Source organism: Rhamphochromis sp. 'chilingali' (assembly GCF_963969265.1).
Source record: "Rhamphochromis sp. 'chilingali' genome assembly, chromosome: 18".
Lineage (NCBI taxonomy): Eukaryota > Metazoa > Chordata > Actinopteri > Cichliformes > Cichlidae > Rhamphochromis > Rhamphochromis sp. 'chilingali'.
In genome coordinates this window covers 34,412,211-34,427,179 of record NC_137945.1, presented here as the reverse complement: position 1 = coordinate 34,427,179, position 14,969 = coordinate 34,412,211, and positions in this window count along the sequence as shown.

Genomic DNA, 14,969 nt, shown 5'->3' with positions numbered 1-14,969 from the left:
ACATTGTAGAACATCACATCAGTTACAAAGTGCTTTTAATTAAAAATAGGCAAACATTTCTTTGTTTCTTTATTCAACTACATATTCAGTACAAGTACATATTCAGTAAATGCAAAGTATTTACATGGCCCCCTAAATTAAAACATTATGGGTTATTCAGAACAGAACTATGCTTGGAAAAATATTGTCACATCAGTTGATCCAACTCCTCCACAGTAGCAGGTGGAACTTTTCTTTTTTGAGGATGGCTTCTTTTACCTGTCACAACGAATGGTCTGTTTATGTTTTGATCAAGAACCTTTTTTTGGGCAGCTGAAGAGGAGAAGTCTATCTTATGGCCAACCTCTGGCTGTATCTTGGTCATATTACCAGGCAAAACCCAGTATGCAGGTTCATCTGTAACAGTCCTTGTGCCACAGATCCTCACTGTTGCTTCTACATTAAACAGAAGAGCAGTGACATGGCTGCAAGTCTCCACGACTCCAGCTATACAGCTGCAGTGGGTGGCTTCAACCTTCCCTGTGATGCTCACAATGACCTGTGGCTGCAATGCTGCAATTCAGTCTTTAAGAGTGCAGGACCTAAAACACACACAGACAAAGTTCATTTAAAGACAAGAACTTTAATAAGCCAAGGCCGACCCAAATGTGTTTTATTTACTTTAAAATCCATTTATCATAAATGTAACAAATAAAGTGTTTTTATGTATCCATCTATAGAACGCTGCATGTTATATTCTAAATCTGCATGTTTCTTTTTAGAAACCTATCAGCAAAAAATGAACCTAAAGTATGTAATGCAAGGATGTAATCACTTTCAAGAGGGAGAAAACATAAAGTTCGACTTTAAGTGACAATTATGGACACCTAATATGACAAGGAGATTCTGCAGGTCATTAATCAAGGTATAAAACTAAAACAGAATGTATTTTTAGTGACACAGGACACAAACAAGGAAGCAAGATGTGTAATTAGGATTATTTATAATAAATATGAATTAATTTGGGCAATTTCTTTAACCATAAAGAATAACTAAATCCTTCAGGACAATGTCACATCAATGCACTGAACTCACTATGTTATCCCTCTAACAGAGCCTCTACATGTTCTCACTGTAATTTCCCCATCACGAATGAATTTTTGCTAGCATTAATTTGAATGTTGGGGGGAATCAAACGCATTTTACTCGCAGTACTCAAGCTGACTTACCTTTGCTTGAATGACGGCGTAATCACAACGTGGAGGCTTAAAAATAGCCAAATCTTGTACCCAGTCCTTGGAGAATTGGATGTGCGCCTCCAGAGATTTATAATTGCGAAATTGGTGCGCCGTGTATGCTCTGACTCCACAGACAAGGTACGAGAGTAGATCATGCTAAGTCAATAGCGGTTTGGTCTTCAGGGTTTCTACTCCACGGCTATATTTCATACGGGTCCACATTTCAACAATCAAGTACCGTCTCTTTGCATCTGGACACAATCTGTCTCTATACCGTCATTTTCTTTTGAGCTACATTTCAGAATGGTTCGTAGCAATCTTGTTTTGATTCGTGGCCTGCCAAGATGGTGCTGCGCTCCCACAATGCATTGCGACATTACGTCAACTCCAAAGCCCTTTGCGTGAAAGAGTGTATGCGCATGCGCATTGCCATGGTGGTTTAAAAAATAAAGATATAATGAAAAGTAATTAATAAAAATTAAATATTTAAACATTCCCACAAATGTGCAATGAACGTGCAAAAACTGTTGTTGTTGCTGTTTCTTTCTTTCTTTCTTTCTTTCTTTCTTTTTTTGAAAAATAACGACGTCTCTGAGGCGCGAAATCCGACAGCGAGAGGAACGGCCGGATACAGGAGACGGGAAGAAACAAGCCGATTATGTTCGCGTTAATTAAGTGGTTGGAAGATGTAAAATTCTCTATTCTGCCAACTGAACATATACGAGATTTTAATGAGGATGAATAATTAGCCGGCATGGAGGAAACGGACCTTTATTTCGTGGAGTGGCGACAAGAAGCCAAGGCGGGTGGCCAGTCTAAGAAGCCTCCATCATCAAGCTAGCAGGTGCCTTTTCCCATATAATATTACTTTATTCTCGTGTATTTGGAATGGAAGCGTAGAGCTGCCACCCAGGCAAAAGAGAAATATAAGTATATCGTAACGTGAAAAGTTTATCGTTCTAACAATATACTATCATGTTTATACAATATACTTTTCATGTTTGAACAACATGTTTGAATAACATTGTATGAAAAATGTACATAATTATCACGTCCATACAATATTGTGCGAACGTGACAATTATGTATATTATAATAACGTGATATTATATTATACAAACATGAAAAGGATAATGTTAGAACAATAAACATTTCACGTTATAACGTGATCTAGCTCTATTTTTCTTTTGCCTGGGTGGCAGCTCCACGCTTCCATAATTTGGTAATCAAAATATGTAACTTAATTAATTATATTGTGACATACTTTTGCCTTTTCTTATTATTCTGCCTTCTCAGAAAGGGAAAAAATACAAATAAAACTGTTTACACTTGTTATATACAATAACTATCAAAACCTATTCACATTTAATTTGGCTTTCACAGAAATCCCACCTCTCCTTCTGGCTACAGAGTACTTACCAAGGTTAGAAACAAAGCACAGTTATGCTTTATTAATGTTCGCTAATTACAATGTTCCACATTTCCTTGCTTTTTTAATCATTTTTAGGCTTTTTAGAGTTTTTGGGTTTTTTTTTTAGCAGTAATGTTTCTGCCTATTTATTTCAGCCCATGAAATCGAATGCAGATCTTCCTGATGTGAGATTTACATAAATGTAAGTAATTTTGTTTGTCATTGTCATTAATGTTGTTGCTGTTGTTGTTTTTGTGCAGTTTGCTAAAGTAAGTATTTGTTGTTGTAGTTTTTTATGCAGTGTCTGTGTCACATGCTAATCATAATTATTGAAATAACTTTTCTAACAGATTTTCCAAAACACTAGTTATGTTTGTTGTCATTCAGACCAATACTACTGCTTACACATTGCTTAGTGGTCATGCATGTTTGACAAGCTCGTTATGATACCAAAACAGTAGGCCTATCACAATAATCGATATATCGACTTAACACAATACATGTACATGACCTCAATAATTGTTGATGATGTAATTTATCTGCCATTATATTTACAAAAATAAAATATAATGATAACAAAACAATAACATTAAATAACATTGTTTTCTATTTGTTAGAAAATTTCCTATTTATTCAAGTTTTTAAGGTATCTAATATTTTGATTCCTAATTTCCATGATCTAAATACTTTAAGAATTAGATGTTGGTTTGTTAATTGAAAGTGTGTAGATCTTGCATTATTATGGTGTTATATTATGATTATACATTCAAAGACATAAAATGGTCTTAAAATGACAATGACATAACTTGTCACAATTGTTTATGGGGCAATATACCGACCAACAAAAAGTCGTTATCGTAACAGGCCTTCAAAACAGACAGTTTTATGATTGATAAATTCAAAAAATAAATACATTTAATTTCTCTGAGATTCTCTAATATTCAGTTACAGTTCACAACACAGCTACCTGTACATGCAGTATTATACTGTAAATATAAATCTCTGCATTTAGCATCCCACTAGAAGAGTCACAGTTACTGCCTCTTTTTTTTTTTTTTTTTTACAAATACCTGTACTATTACTAACACATTTACTGTTTTACTTTTAGCCTGTGGATACAAATGCAGATTTCGTTAATGTAAGTTGTGCATTTTAATTACATCATGTTATTTTTATTATTATTTATTTATTTATTTTATTTTACATTCAAATATTTCAAGCTTCTTGGTTAAAGAAGCTTGATTGCTAGTAGGTAAAGAATAGTTCACCTATAATTGATATTCCCAATTAATTTCTCACCTCTGATTGAATGCCTTTGTTTGTTTGCCTATTTTGACTATAACAAAACATTTTTGCACGATATATATCGTGAATTTATATGCATAGATACAGTCGTAGTGCTTGACACATGCACACAGCAGTAGATGTACTAAAAAGGAAATAATTACAATCATGATGTTGATTGCTGATGTCAGTATATATATGTTAGAGGAATGTTTTGTTTTTCACCCAAAATGAACTATATTGCTTCAGAAGAGATTTATTACCCCACCGGACTCTTATATATTGTTCTGTTTTTTGTTTGTTTTTGTTATTTTCAGGTTCAATGGTGCGTGTTCTTCTAATGGCCGCCTTCCCACTGGAGGTTTTGATCCACAGCAATTTAAAAGGTGAACAGCTTTGAAAGTCAGTTCAAATGGTTAGCTAATAGTACTTTAAAAAGCCTACTTCTCTGTCACCAGTTGCTTTACCAAAAAGTACCCATAAAAGTATCTCTCAATAGCATATAATTGTAGTTCAAATGTTTAGTTGTACAAATATCAAATTTTTGGAAATCTAAAACTAGTCAAACACTCAAATGTTCATGCTTTTTATAGGAGGACAGAACAAAACGGACATCGGCGCAGAGTGAAGAACTGCCCTTGATAAGGACACTATGACAGCCATATATAGTAAGTGAAGACTTTCTGTGTATCTAAAATTGCATACAGCACAAGTAACTTACTTTGCAACCATTAAAATAGGTTGTAAAGTAAGTTACCAATACAAATAGGTGATGATGCATTGTAGTGGTTGGTCTCAGACAAAGAAGGTCAACAGATTTATGAATGCTGGAAGGTAAGGAGAGACGACCAAAAGGGGTGTTAGCATTACTGTAATGTGAACTGGATAGACTTCCCATCTAGGAAAAAAAGAGGTAAAATTATGCGTAAAATATATCTGTATTAATATCTGTATCTATATAAACAGAAATATCTGTTTGCTAAATGAAGCCAGCTAACATAAATCATATTTTTATTTTAACTCTGATAAAAGTAATAGAACTGTGACTTTTGTTTGTTACAGTGGCGGTAAGGAAGAGGTTTCCCAATGTGTCCAGAAGGGCTTTGAGGATTGCAGTGAAAGCTGGGGGAACTGAGACTGCTGGAAAAGGAAAAGAATTTACATTTTAAGTATGTTGACTTATGTTCATACAATCACACACACACACACACACACACACACACACACACACACACACATACATATATATATATATAAAACCAACAACACCCAGCACGCCCCTGCGGGCGGTTTATCCTTCAAGCTCGGGTCCTCTACCAGAGGCCTGGGAGCTTGAGGGTCCTGCGCAGTATCTTAGCTGTTCCCAGGACTGCGCTCTTCTGGACAGAGATCTCCGATGTTGTTCCCGGGATCTGCTGGAGCCACTCGCCTATCTTGGGAGTCACCGCACCTAGTGCTCCGATTACCACGGGGACCACCGTTACCTTCACCCTCCACATCCTCTCGAGCTCTTCTCTGAGCCCTTGGTATTTCTCCAGCTTCTCGTGTTCCTTCTTCCTGATATTGCTGTCATTCGGAACCGCTACATCGATCACTACGGCCGTCTTCTTCTGTTTGTCTACCACCACTATGTCCGGTTGGTTAGCCACCACCATTTTGTCCGTCTGTATCTGGAAGTCCCACAGGATCTTAGCTCGGTCATTCTCCACCACCCTTGGGGGCGTCTCCCATTTTGACCTCGGGACTTCCAGGTTATACTCCGCACAGATGTTCCTGTACACTATGCCGGCCACTTGGTTATGGCGTTCCATGTATGCCTTGCCTGCTAGCATCTTGCACCCTGCTGTTATGTGCTGGATTGTCTCTGGGGCATCTTTACACAGCCTGCACCTGGGGTCTTGCCTGGTGTGATAGACCCCAGCCTCTATGGATCTTGTGCTCAGAGCTTGTTCTTGTGCTGCCATGATTAGTGCCTCTGTGCTGTCTTTCAGTCCAGCTTTGTCCAGCCACTGGTAGGATTTCTGGATATCAGCCACCTCCTCTATCTGCCGGTGGTACATACCGTGCAGGGCTCTGTCCTTCCATGATGGTTCCTCGTCTCCCTCCTCTTTCTTGGGTTTCTGCTGCCTGAGGTATTCACTGAGCACTCGGTCAGTTGGGGCCATCTTCCCAATGTATTCTTGGATGTTCGTTGTCTCATCCTGGACTGTGGTGCTGACACTCACCAGTCCCCGGCCCCCTTCCTTCCGCTTAGCGTACAGCCTCAGGGTGCTGGACTTGGGGTGAAACCCTCCATGCATGGTAAGGAGCTTTCTTGTCTTTATGTCAGTGGCTTCTATCTCCTCCTTTGGCCAGCCTATTACCCCAGCAGGGTACCTGATCACGGGCAGGGCGTACGTGTTGATGGCCCGGATCTTGTTCTTACCATTCAGCTGACTCCTCAGGACTTGCCTGACCCTCTGCAGGTACTTGGTGGTTGCAGCTTTTCTAGCGGCCTCTTCATGGTTCCCATTCGCCTGCGGGATCCCCAAGTACTTGTAACTGTCCTCTATGTCTGCAATGTTGCCTTCTGGTAGTTCAATCCCCTCAGTTCTGACTACCTTCCCTCTCTTTGTTACCATCCGACTACACTTCTCCAGTCCGAACGACATTCCAATGTCATTGCTGTATAGCCTGGTAGTGTGGATCAGTGAATCGATGTCTCGTTCACTCTTGGCATACAGCTTGATGTCATCCATGTACAGGAGGTGGCTGACAACTGCTCCGTTCCGTAGTCGGTATCCGTAGCCAGTCTTGTTAATGATCTCACTGAGGGGGTTCAGGCCTATGCAGAACAGCAGTGGGGACAGAGCATCTCCTTGGTAGATCCCGCACTTGATGGTGACTTGTGCTATGGGCTTGGAGTTGGCCTCTAGTGTTGTACGCCACATCCCCATTGAGTTCCTGATGAAGGCTCTTAGGGTCCCATTGATCTTGTACAATTCTAGGCATTCCAGTATCCAGCTGTGGGGCATTGAGTCATAGGCCTTCTTGTAATCAATCCAGGCAGTGCACAGGTTGGTCAGTCTGGTCTTGCAGTCTCGGCTGATTGTTCTGTCTACCAGTAGCTGGTGTTTTGCGCCTCTGGTATTCTTGCCAATTCCTTTCTGTGTCCCGCTCATGTATTGACCCATGTGCCTGTTCATCTTAGCCGATATGATGCCTGACAGGAGCTTCCATGTAGTACTGAGGCAGGTTATTGGTCGGTAGTTGGAGGGGACCGGTCCCTTCTTGGGGTCCTTGGGGATCAGGACCGTCCGGCCTTCAGTTAGCCATTCCGGGTGTCTCTCGTTAACTAGCAGCTGGTTCATTTGTGCTGCCAGACGCTCGTGGAGTGCAGTTAGCTTCTTCAGCCAGTAGGCGTGAACCATGTCGGGCCCTGGTGCTGTCCAACTCTTCATACTGGAGACCCTTTCTTGGATATCTGCCACTGTGATGGTTACTGGACCCTGTTCAGGGAGGTCGCTGTGGTCTGCCCTCAGATCCTCTAGCCACTGAGCATTGCCGTTATGGGTTGCATCCTTCTCCCATATGCTCTTCCAGTATTGCTCCGTCTCCAGCCTTGGTGGTGCTGTTCTCTTATTGTTCCCTTGCCACTGAGAGTACACCTTTGCTGGTTCTGTGGAGAACAGCTGGTTTATTCTCCTGCCTTCTATCTCTCTGGTGTACCTCCTCAAGCGGCTGGCCAAGGCTGTGAGTCTTTGCTTGGCAGTTTCCAAGGCCTCAGGTATGGACAGCTTGCTGTATTTCTTAGGCACCTTATTCGTCGCACCTTTCTGCAACTCCGTTAGTTGGCTAACCTCTCTCCGTGCTACTTTGATCTTGCCCTCTAGCCTCCTTCTCCATGGAGGGTACTGCCCCTTGTGGCTGTTCAACTTGTAGCCAAGCATCTCACTGATCACTGCTGCCGTATTGTAGATCAGCTTGTTAGTGTCGGTAATCGTGGTTGTAGGTATTGCCCGTAGTGCTGCATTAACATCATCTAGCAGACCTTCTGAGGGTACTTCACGTAATCTTGGTAACCGGCTACGGGGGATCCAGGTTTCAAGCTTGGCCATGATCCTATTTTTCAGGTCAGTTCCTCTCGCACTCAACGATCCTTCTCCTATCACACTTGGGGCTATGTACCCAATCTCGGGTGGGGGTGATGATATCTCCCCCCTGACCTGGCGTCCTGACTCCTCCTTGCCGTAGCATTTGTGTTGTACCTCGTCAATCTCTAGCTGTGAGAGCAGTCCCTTGATAGATATATATATATATATATATGTATATATATATATATATATATATATATATATATATATATATACATATATATATATATATATATATATATATATATATATATATATATATATATATGTGTGTGTGTATATATATATATATATATATATATATATATATATATATATATATATATATGTGTGTATATATATATATATATATATATATATATATATATATGTATATATATATATATATATATATATATATATATATATATATATATATATATATATATGTATGTGTGTGTGTGTGTGTCTTTCTTTTAGAATGTTTAAGTATGTAATGAGAATAAACTTATAAAATGAATATTCCTTGCTTGATTGATATGCTATATGTATGTTTTAAACATCAAATAAAGATTTCTTTCAGCTGTTACATGTTTTCTTAGAAATATATGAAGGGTTAAATTTATATATTTTTTTTGAATGATTTTAAATAAGTTTAAATTGTATTTTGAAATATATTTTATTAATATATTTCAAAATATACAAAAAATGGCCAAAAAATATATGTGTTAAAATACATTTCAAAATATATAAATATATTTTAAAATGTATTTTAGCACATATATTATTTGGCCATTTTTTGTATATTTTGAAATATATTTCAAAATGTATTTTAAAATATTTTTTTTACCGTATGGGATACTAAAACATTTGACAGATTTTTGAGCACCGTGTACCACATAAAATCAGTTCAAGGTCAATAAGCACAAGCAGAATTCATACATAAGCCACACTTTTGAGGTAATGAAAGGATTTAAGTCTTATAGTCCGAAAAATATGGTACTGAAAAAGTTCTTGTGCTTAAAGTGCTTCACTGAGCTGAAATTAAACTTAAGGTATCTCAAGATATATAAAATAACAAGAAAGTCAAAATTTAAAGTGCCTCAAAGGCTTTGAGCTGAACATCTCAATATCTGAGCATCGTACCTTGGGCATGGACATCTGAGAGGTTCCACCCTTGACTATCTCTAATTGGTTTAGACCACGATATGGGCACAGTGTGTGTCTGCTGTTGACCACACAGAGACTTTCAGAGTTGCTTCCATTTTTTTTTTTTTTTTTTTTTTTTTAACTTGAGCGGCTGGTTGTTAGTGATGTGTTGGTCGCGAACGAAATGGCTCTTATAGCCGGATCTTTGACATGAATGACGGGAGCCGGCTCCTTATCGCGAGGCTCTGTTTTTTTGTTGTTGTTTTTCCCCCCTTCCCTTTTCTCGCACTTTTTTCTGCTTCACTCCGCTTGCGAGCCTTGTGCTTTGCGCTGGGCAGAGGGGGGAGGGGCGGTAGTTACACTTAGTAGCACAGGAACAGAGCGAGAGGGAGAGAAAGAGAGCCAGGGACAACAACGTCACATTAGAAAGTTGCGTAAGATAAAGGATTCAGAAAGTTTATTCATGCAGGCCCATATGACAGAGAATGTGCATCTTCTTTTTGTTTTCATATTTTAATTTATATTTAATTGTGTTGTGGTTTGCAGTGTTTTACTTTAAATTTGTTTAAAAGGAAAAAGCTGAAAATCACACACACACACACACACACAAACACACACACACACACACACACACACACACACACACACACACGCCAAGTAACCATTCATTTTACAGTGGTCTAAAGAGCTTGGAAAGAAAAGCATCTGGACTTCTTTAAGTTGTTTGAAGACATTTCACCTCTCATCCAAAGGGCTTCTTCAGTTCTAGGGTCAAATGGTGGAGAATCCCAGATTTAAGCCATGTGGGAGTATCCCCCGGAGAGAGAGACAATGGACTCCCTGATGATCCTCTACATAATCACACGAGGCAAGATGTGAAAACAGGTGTAGGTCACAATCAGCCAAGGTTTTGGGTGAGTTCACTGTGAAACCTAGCCCACCTATCCCATGGAGCCACCTCCACAGTATTCTAATTTTTTGAAATCCTGTTTTGGTGGGTTTCATGAGCTGGAAGCCCAAATTTTGTACAAATAAGAAACCAAGTACTTGAAATCATTTAAGTTGTGGGCCCTGAATCTATAATCTACAGAAGTTTATTTATTTCCACAATTCCATTCAGAACATTAAACCTTTCCATGGCATTCTAATTTTTTTGGAAAGGGTCTGTATATTGCTGTTGTGAATTTAATAGGTCCTTAGTGTCTCTAAATAAATAAGGACTGTATGCAAAGATTCTACATATTTAAGTATTCTCATTGAGATATTTTTCTTCTTTACTAAACACAAAAACTGACAAAATCTTTTTCCACTTTCCAGGAATGAAATATTATCTATAAATGCCAAAATCTTTCTTTCAAGCTTTTTTATTTGTTTTTATTTCTGGTTTAACAAAAGAAAAAAAAAAAGGAAAAAAAATTCACAGCATGTACCCAAGCGTCCTCTTTTTTCCAAGTCACACCCAAGTGCACTGACAGCTAACATGGAGACACGAAGAGACAGTTAAGTTGGATCAAATTAGTGAGCCAGTAAGCAGATGTGTGGTTGACTACCCTCTCAGCAATGGGTAGAGGTAGTCGCTGACACTTTGGTCTCCCAATTAGGTGTATTTAGAAGAGTAAACATGCAACTGGAGAGATAATGAGCCCACCACGGTTCTCTTTTCTGACCCGTCTCACTCTCCAAAAAGGAGAATGAATCAGTCTAATTTGGCAGTTAAATAAATATGAACTGCTGAAGTGTGACAGTACAGCCCGTGTGAACAGGCCAGGTCCTGTTATTGTTGTTTGGATGATTTTTCCCCTACGTTGTCTGCTTAATGTTGCATTCAAATAATTGTGTGGAATGTTTGACAGCAATAACAATGACTAACACGCATTTGAACTTGCTTAAATCCACATGAAGTCGAGCATTTTTCTGAAAGATTTGGTTGCTCACCAGCTATTGTCCACATGAATAGCTGAAGACTTAAAACTGCTTTATCGAGCATTGAAATGTCTGTTGAAACAGTGCTGTTGACTTTAACAATGTTTCTTTGTTCAAACAAAGTGCTGACCTTAAAATGTATTTAAAAAACATTCATTATATTCCTATGAAAGAACCATTTTTATAACATGCAAACTGCACTTAAGGCAAAATACACTCAAACAATGAACATGTTGGATTTAACGAATTCAATAGTAGACTTTGTTTCCAGACAGTTGCTTTGGCTGTAACTCAAACAGCTGAGTTACATTCACACAACTTATTCATATTCAATAAACCTGAGCATTGTGTTGATAAAATGTGACTGAAACATTAATGAAATAATTTGAGCGCTTGGAATATTTTAACCTTTCACAATTTTTTGACTTTATTCCAACACTATTCAAAAATGTCTACCCCAATAATACTTTGTCACTTAAATACTACATGCTATCTTCATACGACATGTTGGTATTATATTCTAGTACTAAATAAATAATTATCCAATAGAGGCCTTATAACAGATTATATTAGCCGTGTCCAAATTCATAGGTTGCATCCTCCTGAGGACCCGGCCTTTGCGGTCTACGTGAGCCGGGTCCTCCGAAGTACGCCGGAAGTGCGAGGCTGTGAAATTGGACGATCTAGCATTCAAATTTGCATCACCAGCTTTCTCGGTGGAGTTTAATAAACTCTGCCATCTGCTCCTTGCTATCTAAAATATAACAGGACTCTGGAGTAAACTCTCGACCATCTCACACTTCTGTTTAATAAGTTTTCTGTTTGATGTTTATTCAGCTGTTTGAAAACTTTAATCTCAGCCAAACCGATTTACTCACGAACAAATAAAATGTTACTTATTGGCTTTTCAGTGTTTTAAGTTATCTAAGTGACTTATATATCATGCTTAACCTGAGTAGCGAAAGACCGCGGGGGGGTTTGAAAACAATGTGCTGGGAGTTTGCTGTTCTCACCGGCTCTAGTGACCTTTGACCTCCTGGTCAGCTATCGAGTTGGTGGGTAACAGACGCCTCCGAAAACATATGAACACTTTTGCAAATATTGTGATGTCTTGATAAACCGAGCAGATATTTGAAGTTTACACAGCTACATTCTTACCTGAAAATATGTTAAAGGTTAGTTTTAATATTAATCTTTCTGGGTCACAAAAGAAAGCAGCTGCTGCCATTGTTGGAAACTGGAATTGGCCGAGCTATAAATTCTGGGATAGGTTGGGCCACGAAGGATACACCCGACCCATCCTTCAAATCTGAGGAAAAGAATTACGCATTTGTCGGCTGCATTTGGAGGAGTCTACGAATTTGGACAGCCTTCGTCGCGTCGCTGTGACGTAATCGGCCTACAAATGCAGCCTCAGGAGGAGACGGCCTATGAATTTGTACACCCCTGTCAGGGTTTCTGGGTCGTTGACCCAGTATTTTCAGTTCATGTTCACTGTTTATCCTCTGTACGTTCCACTTCCTGTTTTGTGTTACGTTACTCTGTGTGCATTATGTTCTAGTTCTTATTCCATGCATCGTTAGTTCAATTGTGTTCAGCTTCTCACTCACCTGTCACCTATCAGTCATTGTTCAGCGAGTGTATTTAACTCCTCAGTTCTCTCCTGGTCGGCGTCGCATCATTAATGTTGTCACTGCTGTCTATGCCCTATGTTCAGATCAGTCAGCCATTCATTCAGTTAGTCAGTCAGTCAGCCATCTCCTGTTTTCGTCATTCGTCCCTCACAATAAACACCCTGCATCTTCACCGTGAGTCCTGCGTTTGAGTCCTTTTCTCCACATCCACTCAGCAACCCCTGACAAAATGACGCGACCCGCATTACGAAGACACGCTTAGGACTCAGCGGACTCGGACCTGTTCGAGCGGCAGGAGGCAGCGCTCTCCCGCTGGGCGGAGGAGCTCAGGAGGAAACAGCGCCTCTTCGCAGAGAAAGAGAGCGCATCTTTGAGGGGACCCGCCTGGCTCTGGGTGGGCCTCGGAGACGCCACGGTCCTCCACCCGCTGCCTCACCTGCATTGGAGCATTCGCCGTGGAGAGTGGGCGTCACAGGCCGAGCTTCGGCCGCTCGCCTTCCCGCCGCTCCGCTCCTCGCTCGCCCGCCAGCCGTTTTACTTTCCGGCCCTTCTACTTCGCCAGACCGCAGCGACGCCGCCTCCCACCTCGGCTCAGTCGAGGCTTTCTCACTCGGCGGATCAGCTGTTTCCACTAGGGTGAAGCAAGGCTCACGCCGCCGTCGCTCTTCCTGTTTGAAGCTGCAGCATCAGTCGGTGAGCAAAATGGACTTTTTCCTTTCACCTAATCCAGAGACTGTTCACCACCCACCTAAGCCAAAGACTGTTTACTGTGACTACATCCTGGACTACCCCACTAATACTCACCATCCTACCTCCGAAGAAACTGTTTTTCTACCATCACAGGCCACTGCTAGAGACCTTAACCCTACTGAACCTAGTGATTTCTCCCACGCAATCACCATTTCCTCGCCTGTTACTCACCCTTTTGCTGCTAACAGGGCAGCACAGGGCCTGCCTTCCCCTCCGTCTGCTCAGCCTGCCCCTGCAGCACCCCCTCGGGTGGCTAGGGCCCGGCTAGCACCCACACCGGTGCCAGCTCCCAGGACGAGAGCAGCGGTGACCCAGTCTACCTCCACACCCGTTCCTGTTTCTCGGGTGGGGGTGACTGGTGTCTAGCCACCTCCAGCGCCTGTCCCAGTGCCCAGGCTGAGGGTGGCCAGGATCTGGCCTGACCCCCCTAGAGACTCAGCTGAGGCTCTCCAGCCAGCGCCCTCACGCTCTGGAGGCACGGAAGTGCTAACTTGTCCACCTGCTAGTTCGCCACCCCATCTATCTCCTCACTCAGCTTTCCACGCCCTAGCACTGTCTCTAGTTAGGCTAGCTGACCTGTCCCCTGCTCAGGCACCAGCCTTACTAGCCCAAGCTGCAGCTTTATCCCCCTCACTAGCTCAGTCTTTAGCTCAGCCATTAGCTGTACCAACCGCAGCTCAGCCATTAGCCTCACCGACCTCTGTTTATCCATTAGCCTCCTCAGTTCAATCAGTTCACACCCCTGCTCCAGTCCAGCCTGTAGTCTAGTCCCCTGTAGTTCAGTCTCCTCCTGCCATCCAGTCCCCTGTAGTTCAGTCTCCTCCTGCCCTCCAGTCAGTCCAGTCTCCTGCCCTCCAGTCAGTCCAGTCTCTTGCCCTCCAGTCAGTCCAGTCGCCTCCCGTCCGGCCATCTGTAGTTCAGTCTCCTCCTGTCCTCCAGTCTACTCTAGTTCAGTCTTCTGTCCTCCAGGCCCCTGTCCAGTCAGTCCAGTCAGCTCCTGTCCAGTCGCCTGTCTCCCAGTCGCCCGTCCACCATCCTGTTCAGTTCCCGGACCTGCAGCCACAGTACCCAGAGCCAGCTGTGAGCTCTCCTGCTCCTCAGCCAGGGGTTTCCGCACCCGCTGGCCCGGCCGCTCCTCAGCCAGAGGCTTCCGCACCCGCTGGCCCTGCCTGTCTCCAGCCAGAGGCTTCCGCACCCGCTGGCCCTGCCTGTCTCCAGCCAGAGGCTTCCGCGCCCGCTGGCCCTGCCTGTCTCCAGCCAGAGGCTTCCGCGCCTACTGGCTCTACAGCTGTTGCTCCGTCGCCTGGTCCAGCCTCAGCTTCCACTTCGCCTGGGCCAGCCTCAGCTTCCGCTTCGCCTGGCCCAGCCTCAGCCTCGTCTGGTCCTGCAGCTGCTCCTCCGTCACCGCCGGCTCCCACGCCGCCTCCTGCAGCTGCTCCTCAGCTGCTCCTCAGCCACCTTCTCCCCGTCGCTGGCGTGGTCGACCACC